This window comes from Ammospiza nelsoni, chromosome 28 (assembly GCF_027579445.1).
Source record: "Ammospiza nelsoni isolate bAmmNel1 chromosome 28, bAmmNel1.pri, whole genome shotgun sequence".
Classification (NCBI taxonomy): domain Eukaryota; kingdom Metazoa; phylum Chordata; class Aves; order Passeriformes; family Passerellidae; genus Ammospiza; species Ammospiza nelsoni.
Genome location: NC_080660.1, coordinates 4,602,930 through 4,619,956, shown reverse-complemented (window position 1 = coordinate 4,619,956; position 17,027 = coordinate 4,602,930). Strand labels below are relative to the sequence as shown.

The 17,027-nt window shown below is 49.1% G+C and overlaps 1 protein-coding gene across 1 annotated transcript in view; it reads right to left on the bottom strand.

Moving 5' to 3' along the window:
- The window catches only part of LOC132084891 (zinc finger protein 11-like), a 479,917-nt gene that overhangs the window by 367,682 nt on the left and 95,208 nt on the right, over positions 1-17,027 (bottom strand).

Genomic DNA, 17,027 nt, shown 5'->3' with positions numbered 1-17,027 from the left:
CTGGGCAGTGCCCTGTGCTGGGAGGGGTGTGCAGGGCAGAGCTGAGCCCCCGGGGCTGGGCTGGGCTCTGGCAGCACTGGCAGGGACAAGGCTTGGATAGAGAGAAACAGCTCCCAGTAGGCACCACTCCGGGCAGCAGAGAGCCAAACCAACCCTTGGTATTCCTCCCTGTCCAGCTGCACAGGGAAAGAGAGAAGGGTTTGGAGAAAACTATTTTTAAAATGGAGAATTCAAAAAGTCCACTTTTTTTTTGTCAAGAAAGATCTAAGAGTGATCATGCTGAAATAGAGGGAGGTAAAATGAACAAAGGGCATCTGTGTGGTTCCAGCAGGTCTAACTGCACTGGGGCACCAGGAGCCCTGTTTTCCCTAAACTGTCCCCAGTATTTGGGCTGAGTGTAATGCTGAAGACAAAGCAATAAGTCAGAAGGAGCAGAAACCCGAAATCAAAACCAAAGAATTTTAGAAAATTTCCTCTAAAACAGGAAAAATAATTTTGGGGGGATTCCTAATAAAAGAGCATAAGATGGACTCAAGGAAATCTGTCACAGCTTGTCAATGTCTTCTTTCAGCAGTTCACCATGCCCAGAGTGAAGGAATGTCCAACAGCAGCTCCATCAGGCACTTCCTCCCTCTGGCATTGGCAGACACGCGGCAGCTGCAGCTCCTGCACTTCTGCCTCCTGCTGGGCATCTCCCTGGCTGCCCTCCTGGGCAACGGCCTCATCATCAGCGCCGTAGCCTGCGGCCACCACCTGCACACACCCATGTTCTTCTTCCTGCTCAACCTGGCCCTCAGCAACCTTGGCTCCATCTGCACCACTGTCCCCAAAGCCATGCACAATTCCCTCTGGGACACCAGCACCGTCTCCTACTCAGGATGTGCTGCTCAGGTTTTCTTCTTTCTCTTCTTTATCACAACAGAACTTTCCCTCCTGACCATCATGTGATGACCACTATGTGTCCATCTGCAAACCCCTGCACTACAGGACCCTCCTGGGCAGCAGAGCTTGTGCCCACATGGCAGCAGCTGCCTGGGCCAGTGGCTTTCTCAATGCTCTGCTGCACACAGTCAATACATTTTCCCTGCCCCTATGCCATGGCAATGTCCTGGGCCAGTTCTTCTGTGAGGTGCCCCAGATCCTCAAGCTCTCCTGCTCACACTCCACTTTCAGAAAAATGTGGATTTCATTGTTTGCTACACGTTTATCTTTTGGTTGTTTTGTGTTCATGGTTTTCTCCTATGTGCAGATCTTCAGGGCTGTGCTGAGGATCCCCTCTGAGCAGGGATGGCACAAAGCATTTTCCACCTGCCTCCCTCACCTGGCTGTGGTCTCCCTGTTCCTCAGCACTATCATGTTTGCTCACCTGAAGCCCCCCTCCATCTCTTCCCCATCCATGGATCTGGCCCTGTCATTTTTGTACTCGGTGGTGCCTCCAGCCCTGAACCCCGTCATCTACAGCCTGAGGAACCAGCAGCTCAAGGCTTCCATGTGGGCACTGATGACTGGATGGTTTCAGGAACATTAAACTGCTGTCCGGTTTCTGCCAATCAGTTGCATTAAAAGTCATCTTTGACACTACTTTGAATTGGTGGTTAATTTGTTCTTCCCTTTCTTTTGTTTTATTTTTTTATAATTGCAATAAAGGATGATCATTGTTTGTGACATTTCTTATTTTGTTTCTCTCCACTTTCCCTGTGGCTCCAAGCTGGACCAATGAAGAGCTGCGCTCTCAGTGGCTTTAGAAAGAATAAAGGATCTCCCAGCAAAGTTTTCACCAGAGTTCCCCCTTTTGTTGCCTTCTCTGGAGCTGCAGCAGCAATGTCTGTGTGGAGAGCTGGGGCAGATCAGTGCTGGCACAGCAGCCGTGCCCAGCAGCAGCAGCACTTGGTGTTGCCAGTGCTGCTGCCGTGGCCCTGCCCCGCTGCCCTGGTGGCCCTGGTGTTGCTGTAGGGCCTGAGTGCTCTCAGGGCCGGGCACAGCCCTGGGGGTGACAGTGCCGGGGCTGCAGCAGGGACAGGCCATGGGCACTGCTGGGGCAGCGCTGACGCCTCAGGCCAGGGCCTGGGGGCTCCAGGCTCCTTGCCCAGGCTCTCTCAAGAACACAGCCAGGCCAATGCTCAGCACAGAAAAGCCCCGTGAGCAGCCCCAAGCTGGTCGTGGGCAGGCTGGGGGCAAACAGCATGGCTGGGGCTCTGCAAGGTCGCTGGGGGAGACATGAAGGAGCAGCAGAGCAGGGGCTGATCCATCCCCATTGCGCTGCACAGCCTAGGGCAGCGTCCCAGAGCGTCCTCATGAAGCTGCCAACAAGATCCCCCCTCTGCAGCCCTGGCCTCTCCCCAAGCTCACTCAGGTGCCCCATCCTTGCAGGCACAGACACGGCAGCACTGGCTCAGCAGCCCCTGTTTGCATTGCACAGAGCATGGGGAGCACCCCCATGCTGTTGCTGTGGGGACATGAAGCTGAGGGAGCACAAATGCCATCAGCCCCTGGGGCCAGCAAGGGCTGGGGGACAGAAAGGAAACCACTTAAAGGTTTAATGGGACAAACCTTTAAGATTATCAACTCCAACCTGCACCCTAACACCACCCTGTCTGCCCTGACCCTCCTCGAGATTATTTAACCCAGCTCCCTCAGGTCTTTTTAACCACACTTCTGTTCCAGACCCCTCCCCAGCCTTGTTGCCCTTGTCTGGACACACTCCAGCCCCTCCATGTCCTTCCTAAATTGGGGCCCAGAACTGGACACAGCACTCGAGGTGTGGCCTTACCAGTGCTGAGTGCAGGGGAAGAATCACTGTCCTGCTCCTGCTGGCCACACCATTCCTGATCCAGGCCAGGAGCCATTGGCCTTCTTGGCCACCTGGGCACACTGCTGGCTCATGTCCAGCCTGCTGTCCATCAGTCCCCGCAGGTCCCTTTCTGCCTGGCTGCTCTCCAGCCACTCTGTCCCCAGCCTGTAGCACTGCAGGAGTTGTTGTGGCCAAAGTACAGGACCTGGCACTTGGTCTTGTTCAACCTCACCTTGTTGGATTTGGGCCCTGGATCCAGCCTGTCCAGGGCCCTCTGCAGAGCCCTCCTACCCTCCAGCAAGTCCACATTCACACCCTGCTTGGTGTCATCTGCAAATTTGCTGATGCTGGACTCAGTTGCTTCATGCAGATCATCAATGCAGACATTGAAATCTGCGCTGGCTGGCTCTGATCCCTCAGCCATCCTGTGGGTGCCCTGTGATGGCACTCAGGGTGATCTGTTCCATAACCTTGCCGGGCACCCAGGTCAGGCTGACAGGCCTGGAGTTCCCCAGCTCCTCCTTCCAGCCCTTCTTGGGGATGGGCTCACACTGGCACCTCCAGTGCTCTGGGACCTCCCTGCTGAGCCAGCACTGATGGTAAATGATGGAGAGCAGCTTGGGGAGCTCATCCACCAGCTCCCTCATCCCCCTGGGATGGATCCCATCTGCTCCCAGAGACACCTGTGAGCATCTGAGTGGCTCAGCAGGTCCCCAGCTGCTTCCTCCTGGATTACAGGGGGGCTGTTCTTCTCTCTGTGCCCATCCAGCAGCTCAGGAGAACGCTTGTCTTGAAGACAATTTGACTTATTCTTGAAAACTGAGGCAAAGAGGGGTTAAGCACCTCAGCCTTTCCCTCATATTTGGTAACCACATCTCCCCCAATAGTGAATGGAGATTGTCCTTGTACCTCCTTTTGACATTAATATACTTTTAGAAACATTTTTATTATCCTTTACAGAAGTGGCCTGGTTAAGCCTTAAGCTTTCACCTCTCTAATTTTCTTTCTGCATGAGCTAAAAACATCCTTAAACATTTCCTGAGTTACTTACCTCTCTGTCCAAAGGTGATGCACCTTCTTTTTGGCCCCAAGTTCCTGCAAAAGGCCCATCACATACAGAATGTCACCTGTTGGCTAAAGTACACCTCAGAGGAGGAAAATACAAGAGTCTATAAATTAAAAGAGGGAAAGCAAGCCAGTAAAGTAAAAGAAGAGGCTGGGAAGGCTGACAAAAACTGCGACCTCCTTGACCACTTACTTCCTCCTACCCTTGCAGTACCTCAAATCCTTCCTCCAATTCCTCTTGCTGTGGACCCAATTCCTCCTCCTCTCCCAGCTGTCATTCCTTTACCACCTCCTAACCCAGTTATACCTCACCACCTTCCCCTCAACCCTGTCCTTACTCTCTTTACCCTTCACTACCGTCCCCTTACCTCTGCCATCTCATGCACCCCTTATTCACCAGCAAGTTCCTGCTCTGCCTCCCCACCACAAATGAGAAGCCAAACAACATCTCAGAATCTCCTGCCCAAGAGTGAAGTTACCCAGTCAGCCTCCACAGCTGATGTTGTAACACCAGGACCAAAGAGGCTAAAGTGGAAAAATTGTTCCCCCTCAGAGAAGTTCCCTTGGGCGGGGTGGCCAGTGAGATTGGCTTTGTAAACGCTCCTTTGACTGCGTCCCAAGTTAGAAACTTTAAGAAAGAATTGTGAAATTTAGTGGAAGACCCAGTAGGAATAGCAAATCAAATTGATCCATTCTTAGCCCTAATATTTATACATGTGGAGAACTGATCTCCATCTTTAACATCCTATTTTCCCCAGAAGAGACTCAACTAATAAGAACTGCAGGAATGAAAATTTGGGAGGGAGAAAACCAACCCGGGCCCCCAGGTTACCAAAACATGCCTTCAGTGGAGCCTGACTGGGACCCTAATCAAGAAGAGGGGAGAAGGAATATGAGAGATTACAGTCCATGATGACCAGAGGGATAAAAGAATCAGTCCCTAGAGGGAGTAATACCAGGTTAGTGTGTGACAGGAAAAAGACGAGACCCCAGCACCATCGCTTAATGGGCTAAAGGAAAACTTTCAGATTTACTCTGATGTTGACCCAGACAGCCCAGAAGTCCAATCTCGGGTTCCCGGCAGTCAGGGATGACCCTGAGAATCCTTTTCTCCCAGCCTGGTGTTTTGAAGGAGTCTGAATTCTTCGGCTCTGGTTTCCAAGGTACTTTATTGTTTCTTATCTATAAAATTTTTTCTCTGGCCTGCCAGAGGTCAGACAGAGGCACACTCCCTGCCCCTGGGCTGGTGCCTACATTTTATACTATGAACTATGTGTACTTTATTTATCATTATTTTCCAGAACCTAAAGACACATAGCAGGGGACTTTCAGTATTAATCAAAACATATGCACCTTTTATTGAGTGCCCACAGCAGATGTAACAGAAGGATTAGAAAGGAGATAAAGGACAGAGAGAGAGAGAAAGGAGGGTTGGGTGAGGGGAGTAGCTACCAACAGCGAGATTAAATCCTCATGGTCCGGCCAATAGATCCATAGTCACATCAGGGAGAGTCTCAAAGTCTTTGGTTAACTCAGGGCTCTTTTATAATCTACCGCTGGGAGGGGAGCAGGACGGCACATCTAGGGCACAGTGGAGAATAAATCCATTGGGAACAGGAACAGACAGTCCAGTTCTGAACAGCACAAACTGGTGCCAGCAGTGAGCGGGGCCCGTTGTTTCAGGACTGGTTCCTATGGAAAACATCCCGCTTCCTATGGCAGACATCCCGCTCCAGTCAGGCCAGCACCCTGAGTAAGAATTTTAAGGGTCTCATCTCAGTTCTTGGAGAGCGCTTCAATCTCTGTCCTTGATGGTAGTCATGAGGCAGATGAGGGATCTTTGGACCGTCTCTTACAGACTGACATTCCGAAACATAAAAAATGTATGCAACTTCCCATAAACATAAAATGTAATGAATTAATAAATGATAATTATTTTTTCTGATTTAGAATAGCATTATTCTATATTTGTATTGCCATATTTTATATTTATATTTAAAAAATCCATAAATTCTTAGCAATCAAAAAATTTATTGGTCACTGATGCTATGAAACACAATTCCCTTCATTAATTCATTGACTGGTGTTGGCAATCAATTTCTCCTTTTTTACAATAATTAGTTCTATTTCAAATGCTTTTGTCATCATTCTTATAATTTTCACAGACAGGGTAAAAGGGGCCACTTTGGGGTCCATGGAGACATTTCTGGGACATATTTGAGGCAGTTTTGGGTCTGGGGAGGGAATTCAGAGAGAACTTGAGGATCTGGAGGACACCTGGGGGAGCCGGGTGGGCACTTGGAGAGGCACTCAGGGATTCTGAACGACAGTTTGGGGTCAGGGGCAGCACTTGGGGGTCCAGGGGGGCCCTTGGAGGTCAGGGAGGGGAATTTGGGGCCCTTTGGGGTCTGGGCGGGCGATGGGGGGCTCTGAGGGGGCTCTCTGGGGCGCGGGGGGTGATGGGAGTTGTAGGAGAGTGTATCCTAGGGTTACCGGGGCCGCGGAGCATCACGGGAGTTCAAAGCGCAGCTACATTGACTCTCAGTAGGGCACGGGGCATGACGGGAGATGAAGTCCCAGCTAAGATAGCGCCGGACATCCACCGCGGAGCATGTTGGGAGCTGTAGTCCCCGAAGCGGTTGGAACGCTGTGTTTGGGTCTCCAGGAAGGCTCTTGGGGGACACTTTTGCGTCGGAGCCGCGACGTGAGGTCCTCGGGGGAACTCAAACAGCTTGGGAGCCCTTGGGGGCCGCTTGCGGAGCTCTAACCAGGCTCTTTATGGCGCGGGGTACAGCAGGACTTTTAGGCGCGGGACTGTGTTCTGTGCTCTGGGGCCGCGGGGGATGAGAGGAGATGAATTCCCAGAAGTGGCTGTACCGGGCATCTGTGGGGTTGGGAGCACTCAGGGGGTACAGAGACGCTTTTGGGGGGTCCCGAATGGGCGCTGAGGGGGCACTGAGAGATCCTGGAGGGTCTGGGGGACACTGATGGGACAGATGGGGGCGCATCCCGGGGTTTCTGTGGAGCGCGGGGCATGACGGGCGTTGTAGTCCCGACTCCAACGAGACTCAAACGGTCCGCGGGGCATCATGGGAGTTGTAGGCAAAAATAAAATATGGTGCTGACATTGGGCACCGCCCTCAGGGCTCTGGTCCCTTCACTGATTGGCTGCTGGAAGCGATGGGCGGGAGCCTCAGAAAATGGGATGCAGTGGAGGTGGGAACAGCAAAATCACCCTCCTCCAGTCCCTCCAAGTACAGCGGAGTTCATTCCCAGCACAGACCAGTATAACCCCAGTAAAGCCCAGTTCATCCCAAGTAGAACACAGTACAATGCAGTGCCCCTCCGATCCCTCCCAGTACAGCCCAGTTCCTACCAATACACCTGAGTTCATTCCTAGTCATTCCCAGTTCCCGCCCAATGTCATCCACAGGATCCCCAGTGTCACCAGGTTGTCCCAGTCCTCCCCAGTGTCACTCCCAGTATGTCCCAGTCTCTCCCACAGCGTTCCCAATGTCCCCAGTATGTCCCAGTCCTCCCCAATGTTTCTAAGGACAGTTTAATTTCTCACGGTGGCCGTGGCAGCCAAACCCAGCAGTGGGGTCAGTGCAGTGCCCATGGCCACAGCCCCTTGCAGGGGCCCAGTGCAGCTTGGGCTGATGATCCACCCTCACAGCTGGCCCAGGGCAGCTCTGCAGTGCCTTTGGTGGCACCTGGGGCTGGCACACACCTGAGCAGTGTGTCTGTTTGCATTGGGGAAACTCAGCAGTTTGAGATTGCTTCAAAAAACCCCAAAAAGGGAAAACCCCTTTTAGGCTGGGCGCAGCCAGCTCTGCAAGCACAGCAGGGCCCAGGGGAGTGAGGACAGACAGGATGGGGCTGGGCAGTGTGGAGCAAGCTTGTCCACACTGGGTCAGAGCTCAAGGCACAGCTTCTGTGAGCAGGCCAGAGCTGCTGAGGAGAGACCCTGGGTCAATATCAATCACAGAATGCTGCAATCACCTCTGCTCCAAAGAGAAATAAAATAAAATAAAATACTTTATTTAAAATAGGAATGTGTATTTCTGACAAGTTCTTTAAAATCTTTCTCCATAACTGGACTAGGAAAACTTTAATTACCCTCTCTGGGCTTTGGTGTTGTTTACATCAGACACAGTCTGAGAGAGTGTCTTCAAAAAACTTCTCAAGCACTCAAACTTAAACTGATAGATTGAAGTTTCTTAAAGTTTTAATGGGTCCCACTGAGGGACACGACAGGGAAAGTGTCCCCAGGTTCCAGTTAGAGCAGAACACTGGAGGCAGTGATGGCAGCTGGGGACAAACAAGGCCAAGGTATCTGTGGTGCTGAGCAAAGCTGGATGTGTTTGAGGAATGCCAAGGGACAAGGCCTGAGCCCCAGCCCCTGGCCAGGCAGATCCTGTCCCTCCCTCCTTGCTCAGGGCTCTTCCCGGGATGGGCACTGGCATGTGGGGATGTGCAATGGCAAGGGCAGGAGCATGGGGCGGCCCCTGCCAGGCTGCTGAGCAGGGACAAGGAGGCAATGAGGCCCCAGCCCTGCAAGGGTCACTTGTCTCCTGCTCCTGCCTCAGGCCCAGGCCCAGCAGCCATGGCCAAAGTGCTGCCCAAGGTGGCTCTGGCAGGGCTGTCTTGCAGCTGCTGCCCATCCCTGTGCCCTGAGCAGCCCAGGCTGTCCCACGGTGTCCCTGCCCTGCGCCTCTGTCCCTGCAGGCTGTTGGCATCCCCCGGCTGCCCCACCTGGCTGGGCCCTTCCTTTGCTGACAGCTCTGCCTCCCGCCTGCCTCTGCCTGCCCACACAAAGACTGGGGCTGATACCAAAAGGGTTCATTCCATTTTTCCCCTGCCTGTGAACTTTCAGCACAGGAACAAGGCATGCAGGGGTTGCTTTCCCAGCAAGGAGGGTTGGGAGAGAAGAAGAAGACATCTGGCTCAAGGGTGCAGGGATAGAGAAAACAAGACCTTGTTTGTGAACTTGGGGTGGGTTTAATGCAAATGGTAAATTGTCATTCACATTTAGTGACTGTATATAAGCAACATAGTGGTAGAATTCCATGTCTATGTAAGGTTAGGAGTTATCACATGGTGGACCTCAGGCCTGAATAAATGATTCCCTCTGAATTACAAATTAGTGTTAAGGAGCCTTATTCTGATATTTTGGACATTTGGTGACAGCAGAGGCTCACAGAACCAAGGACTCAGCTGTGACATTGTGGAACCCCATGGAACAAAGGGTCCATTGTGATGCAGTGGAACCCCATGGAACCAAAAGTCCATTGTATCAGAGCAAGTCCTCAAGGAGAGCATTGCTGACAGTATGGAAAATCACGGAGCCATGCTGTCATTGTGACAGTGTGGGGCTGCATGGAACCAATGGTCCATTGGGACACTGCAGAACCGTCTTGAATCAAGGGGATCATATTCTGCTATGGAACCTCATGGAACAAAGGATCCATGGTGACAATGCAGTGCTCAGATCATTGTTGACAGTGTGAAAGCTCCTGGAACCAAAAGTCCATTGTGACCCAGCAAAGGCTTCTGGAAAAAAGGGTCCCTTGTGGCTCTGTGGGGCTTCCCAGAACCAAGGAGAACATTTGGACACTGTGGGGCCTCATGGAACCACGTGGCACTGTGACACAGCGGGGCCATATGGAGCCAAGGGCCACTGAGACACTGAGGAACCTCAGGGAACCAAAAGTCCATTGTTACACTGAGGGGCCCTGTGGAACCACTGGGACCATGGTGACACCGTGGTGCTCCATGGAACCAAGGGGCCATTCTGATTCTGCTTTGCCTCATGGAGCCAAGGAGCCACCATGACACTGCAGGGCCTTGTGGAACTAAGGCAGTCTTGTGACACTGCAGGGCCCTTGGAACAAAGGGTCCATTTGGATATTGCAGGACCTCATGGAACCATGGAGAACATTATGGCCCTTCAGAACCCATTGGAACCAAGGGGGCATTGTGACACAGCAAGGCCTCATGGAACCAAGGGCACAATAGTGACACTGTGCAGCTCTAAATGACAAAGGGGGGATTCTTAAAGTGCAGAACCTAGGAGACCACTGTGACCCTATGGGGCATCATGGAACCAAAAGTCCATTGTGACACAGCACAGCCTTATGGTACCATGGAGGCCATTTTCACACTTTCAGGCCTTGTGAAACCAAAGGGCCATTGTGGCACTTTGTGTCTCCATGGAACCAAGGAGTCCATTGTGACACTATGAGGCCCTGTTGGGCCAAAGGGCAATTGTGGCCCTGTGTGGCACCATGGAACCAAGGAGAAAATGGTGGCACTACAGGGCCCCATGGAACTAAGGATTCTTGGAACAGTGTGGGACTCATGGAACCAAAGGTCCATTGTGATATTGTGCGGCCTCATGGAACTTAGAGGGAACAATTGTGACGCTGTGGGGCCCAGTGGAAGCAAGGGGCCAGTGTGACACAGCTGGGCCTCATGCAGGCAAGGGACCACTGTGATTCTGAGGAGCTCAAATGAACCAAGGGGCCATTTTGACACTCTGCAGCTGTGGAGACCCGTAGAGGCATTCCTTGGGTTAGGGAGACACAAGAAACTTCCCTCAAAAGCTGTTCAACCCCATTGGCTCCTTCCCCTTGTACTGTGTCCCTCAGCCACTCCCTCCCCATTCCCCCATTGGCCCCATCTTTGTACTGCCCCCATGGCACTGATCAGCCCCTACCTCTGGAGATACAGAAACCTGGACTCCCCCCTGGACTCCCTGCTAACAGTACAGAAACTCATGGAACCAAGGGGCTGTGGTGACACAGCAGGGCCACATGGAACCAGGAGACCAGTGACATTTAGGGACCTCATGGAACCAGAGTCCCTTGTGACACTGCAGAAACAAGGAGATCACTGTTGATGCTGTGGAAGGTCTTGGAACCAAGCAGCCATTGTGACACTCCAGGGCCTTGTTGAACCAGGCAGACCATTGTGACACCACAGAACCTCATGGCACTGAGGGTTTATTGTGACACTGCAGGGCCCATGGAGCCAATTGTCCATTGTGACAGTGTGTATCTGAGGAGACCATTGTGACATCATGGAACCTTGTGGAACCAAGGGTCCATTGTTACAGTCCAGAACCAAGGGGACCATGGTGACAATACAGAACCTCAGAGGACCAAGGTTCCATTGTTATGCAGTGGGGCTTCATGGAACCAAGGAACCACTGTGACACAGCAGGGCCACATGGAACCAATGGTCCATGGAGATACTGTGGATCCAAGGAGACCATGGTGATGCTGTGGAACCTCGTGGAACCAAGGAGCCATTGTGACAATGTTGGGCCCCATGGAACCAAATATTCATGGTGACACAGTGGGGCTGCTTGTGACCAATTATCCATTGTGACACTGCAGATCCAAGAGACCAGGGTGACACTATGGCAGTTCATGGAACCACGGGGCTGTTGTGACACACCAAGGCCTTGTGGAATCAAGGAGAGCATTGTGGCAGTGCAGAAACAAGGAGGCCATTCTGACAGTACGGAACCCAATGGAACCAAGGGTCTTTTGTTATAGAGCAGAGCCTCATGGAGCCAAGGGGCCATTGTGAAACTGTGGGGCAAAAGGAGTCAAAGACACCACTGGTGCTTGTCTCCCTGATTCTTTAAGATTTTCTATGCCTTCTGATGTTTACATTCTTGTATTAAACTTTCTCACACACTTTCTGTAAATAACTTATTGTTTTGCATTCTTTTATGGAGGAGAAATTTGATTGACTGCTGGATTGTCCACTGTCATTGGAGAGGTGGCACTGTCACCCTCCAATCTACTGTCACTTTTGGAAATCTATAAATGTTGAAGTCAGAAAATAAACTTCCCTTTTTTGCCTTGAGAACAGCAGTGTGTGCGCATTGTGTTATTTTGTGTCATATAGTGACAGATAGTGAAATCTGCTGGATAGAAACCTTGTCACACAGTTTTGAGTATTTGAAACTACATATTCTTTATTACATAAAGCATGGCAGTTATTTTGGTGATCCTTAATCCATCTGAGTGCACTGAGCATCAAGTTTTTTGCAGGTACACTTACTACATATTCATGAGCTATCCCCACTTCCTTTGACTTTAATTGACATAGTTGCATCCCTTATCAGAAGTCTTTATATGATTCTTTGGAGTCTGTCTCCAACATCCGCTGTCCTTTTTAGATGGCTGATCCTCAACTTTTGAGTAAGGGCAATATCATTTTTATGCATAACTTCTGCTTTGTAAGCCTTACAGAGCACAGCTGTCATCCTGCTTGTGTTTTGTGTGAGTTGCATCCTTTATCTGTTTCTCCAAGGTTGTGCTGTTCTGTTGTACTGTCCTCATCAAGTCCCCCGTTTTTCACTCAGTTCCTTATGGGCATTGGTCTCTCAATATCTGTATTTCATTTTATGGCGTAGGGCACTATAACACTGAATTGTGATGCAAGCTAAATCCATACAGCAATTACTGTGCTAACCAATTTAAACAAATGTTTTAACCAAACCTTGAGTAACCATGAAGGAAGTTTGGTCCAGATTTCTTCAAATCCCCAGGAGGTTTCATCTTGAGCTGTGCATTGAAAGAATTTTTAAACTATGATACTCTGTCCGAAAGTCAGTTCTTGAGCTTTCTGGATCAAGAGAAGAGCAGCTGCTGCTGACACCAGACAGCCCAGACAGCCCTGACTGACATTGTCTGGTTGCTGTGAAAAGTAGGCACAGCCCTGCTCCAGTCTCCAGCAACTGTGACAGCACTCCCTGTGCTGGGTTTTATCTCTCATAGGGAAACAGATCTAATGGGTCCACAGGGTCTGTGAGCCTCAAAGCAGGGCCTGCATGAGGGCTCGCTGGAGCTGTGAAAAGGCAGCCCATGCCATACCAGTCCAGACTATAAAGTCCTGCTGGCCTGCCTTCAAGAGCTCACACAGAGGTTTACCAGCAGCCCACAATTGCTGATGCATAGCTGACATCATCCCACCACCCTGAGAAATGCCTGCGACTCATCATTTATGGCTATGTGAGTTGGCAAATTGCTTCTTTTCCTTCCTGTCCCAACCTCCTTTGTCCATGGAGGATTTCAAATCTCAGGTAGGGTTCTGTGGTCTGGACTGTTTGTACTTTGTATCCACTAAGTCACAGAAAATTCTGCAATGCTACAGTCTGATTCCTGCATTGCTGCAGCGGCCTCAGAATGCCATCTCCAAACTGGAACAAGACTCCAAGAGAGTTCTTGTCCTAGGGTGACGTTATAATGCTTGTATCCCCAGTTGTCTGCTGTGTTTATGCTGGATATTACGTTCTGTGCCTTCAAGACTGGCTCTGAAAAGCTAAGTTTTGTTTTGTTATCAGCCTGCTCACTCCCCCACAGTTGGTGGGACACAGACAGTGCAGTTACATAGGGCTGCTTTTGCTTTTTACTCTTGCTTTTGCTCTTGCTCCTGCTTTTGCTCTTGCTTTTGCTTTTGCTTGTTAGTTAGTTTAGCTAGGCAGTCTGAATTTTCCCTGGACTGTTTTTCTTTCCCTTTTTTGGAACCATTTGAAACTGCTCTGGACTGGGCCCTGGGAACACCGAGAGTTTGCACCTTGTGGCTGCAGCAGCTGCCCCAGCACTGCAGGGACTGAGAACAGAGCGACCATCCCCAAGAGAGACTTTCTGAATTTGTCATCTTTTCAGAGCTGTGAATGAGTTTTGTTATCCGGTATCATTTATTTTGTGTCCTGGCGGGTGCTTTGCCTGTTAAATAAACAGGTTCTTTCTACTTCTCTCTGAGGAATCCTTCCCAAACCGGTTGTGGGGGGAGGAGGAGCTGTGTAGGTTTGCTTTCTGGAGGGGCCCTCCTTTTGGCCCTCCCAAATTTGCCCTAAACCAGGACAGTTCTGATGTTTCCATTCCTCCAGTTCTTTTGCCACTTGGTTTCCAAATATGGTGGGGGTATTTTTAAACCCCTATGGTAGAACTGGCTGAGTCAGTTGGGTTCTTCTCACTGTGTTTTGACTTTCCTGTTCAGAAGTAAATAGTTCTTGACCTTCACTACTCAAAGAGATACAGAAAAAGCCACTTTCAAATTCTTTACTGTGAACCATTTAATTTTTCACTCCATGTTGTTAGCAAGGTACAAGAATTTCCTGCTGACAGGTGTTTACCTCCTGCTGTCTCATTTATGGCTCTAGGATCCTGTATCAGCAACTAATCCTCTCCATTTGCCTTTTTAACTGGCAGAATAGGGGTATTAAATTTGGATTCATGTTCCTTCAACTGGCCTTATTTTATAAATCTTTTCACAAGATAAACCCTTACAAATTTCTTTTTTAAAAGGTATTGCTTTTGTCTTACTGGTCTTGCTCAGGGTTTCAATTTATTTCTTAGAGGCTCTGCTTTTCTGGGTTACTCGGGCACCTCTCCAGAGTACCAGATTTACTGCATCCTCAAGTGATACAGATGGCAGATGGATCTTGAAGATTCTGATTTTGAAGATTGCAGTGCAAAAATAGAGGCTTTCACATAATTAGATTTTGGAGTAATAACCTGCATTTTGCCATTTAAATCTTGATTTTATCTTTCAGGTTTTCCAATAAGTCATCCAAGGAGAGCCTTTAGTAAATTGAGTAGATACAAAAACTGGGGAGTCATCCCTTGTTTTCCTAATTTAAAAGCAATGGGCTGGAAAAATGGCTGAGTTTCATCATTCCCTGTTGCACCAATGATTGTTATAAAATTATTACTCAAGTTTCCTTTTGCTGTATTTAGCACAGAGTGACCAGCTCCTGTAGCCACTAAAAATTCTAACTCCTCATTGACTTCCTCCCTCCTCAGCTTAGCTGTGACCAGAGATTCTGCTGGGAAAGAATCCTCTGGTCCCCCTCAGGGACCATCAGTGATGGCCACAAGAGGGGGAATTTGTGTTGTAACTGCAGACAGTCCCTTTTCAAAAGCCTCTTTCTTACAATGTGCACATTGATTAACACCAAGGCTCTTTTCTTTCTTCCTCTGCTATTCTTTGATGAGCCCTCAGGGATGTAAGAGCTGAAATGAGGGATGCAGGACTCCAGGCAGCTCTCCAAAATGCAGTTTATTCCATCCAAGAGGTTACAGCAGTCCAGGGTCATGGGTGACAGAGCTGTGCCTACAGCTGTCAGCTCCAGGTAGGCCTGGAGACCCTCTGGTTTTGGTTACATTGCATTATATACTCTTCTTTGCTGAGCATCTTAATACAGTAGAACCAATCTATACCTTAACTTTTACCTATAGCCTATCATAACTCCAGTAGCATATTCATGTTACTATTCTCCAATCACTAAAAGTTAGTACATTACAGTTTAAGCTAGAAGTTGTTTTTCAGTTTTCTTGCAGTGGAAAATTCTGAGACCTTTTTCCTACTTGCAACATCAGCAGGCTTGTTTGCCTGTGCTATCTTCCTGCTTGGTAAAAACATCTTCTTGTTTGAGGTGGGTTTATCCTCTGCTCTAAATCATAAAAACCCCATCTAACTAACAGACCCTTTGCCTCCTTGGTTATCCAGTAAGACTGGATCAGCAATTCTTTTCTTCTATATAAAAACTTGCTTCCATCTCTATTCCTTCTTTGGGTTCTATGTTTAAAAATCTTTCTGCTAGGCATACATATCTATGAGACTTTCTTGCCAAACTTTCATCCTTCCCAACACAGGGAAAAGATTGAATTGTGGAATAACTCACATTGGATGAGGGCCCTTTGCAACAGAGCCTTCAACTGCATCAAATGTGGCTTCACTTAAAGCTGTTCTGATTTGTTCTATTAATCCACCTGCCCTGGGTCTTTGGAGTGTGGAACCATCTCAAGTAATTGTGATTTGCTCAGTTTTACTCAGCTGTGCAGCAGAAGGTGCTACAGGGGTCTCTGAAGCAGTCAGAGCCTCCAGCCAGGCTGGTGATCACTGCATTTATGCACAAGAATCAGCCTGAGCACAGCAGGATCTGCTCATCTCTAGGGCTGCCCCGAGTCCCCACCTGGAGCGCTCCAAAACATTTCAGTGCCACACTTAATTTCAAAGGTGACTCATTTTTGCTCATTTTGGAGTTGGTTCATTTTGAGGGCTCTTGACTGAGCTCAGTCACTTGGTTTCAAGTTGATGGCCTGTCTCAGACCAGCCTCTGCTCTGCTCTGTGTGGACAATGAGATGGGAGAGTCCTTGGGCCACCCAGGGGACCGGTGACTTCGGTGCTCTGGTTGCCATCAACAGAGCTTTGTTTCACTGCTTCCCCCTCCTCTTGTCCCCGGCATTTTAAATAATTCTATTTTCAAAGCCATCTGGTCTGCTATTCATGTCTAAAAGCAAACCAAAAAACCTGAAAAGGAAAATACCTTTTTTTAAGAAATAGCTTTGTTTTAGACTTTATTAGAAAATACAGTCTATATTGCATATATTTTTCTCATGTATCTTTCCTTAGCTGTGTATTTTAGTTTCAAAACCGAGTAACTTAATTACTTAATTAATCAGGGATTTGAGACTTGAAAAGTGAGTTTAATCTATTCCCTGCAGGCACCCAGGAGAATTTGTTGTCTCGAGGCTCCCTCTGTAACCAGTGGAGACAAGAGAACATTTGGAGGCTGGGTGCTCCCATCTGGCACACAAAACAAAAATTACAAATATCTTCCTGGCACTTTTCTCTCACTCTGCATTTGGGTTATTTGATAGCAATAGCAATGAAGGACTGCATGGGAACAGGTGCATTTTGGTGCAGACAGGAGACAGCTCAGATTGTGACACTCTGTGTGGGTCCATAATAAATTCCAGTCCTCATTTGGAGTACTCAAAAACCAAGTTATACTTGGTCCCTATTCTGCCCTCCCCATTCCTTTCCTGACGAGCAAGAGAGGGAAAAGCTGTGGAAGAAAGCAGAGGATTGCAAAAGATATACTTGGGATTGCTTATTTTGGAATCAACAGATCCTCAGGGACTCCTGGTCCAAAGGCAAGTACTGAAAAGTAGAAACAAGGAAGTTCAATGCACAGATTGGATGTAATCTCACAGTTTAGTGTTTGTGCTGTAGATGAGAGGTGTTTGGCACATGGGTGTGACAGATTTTGCAGTAGGTTTGTGTGAGCTGGGAATTTCCCAGGAAAGGGGGGAAATAGCCAAACACTCTTTAGAATCCTCTGTTCTGGTGAAAGAATTCTTT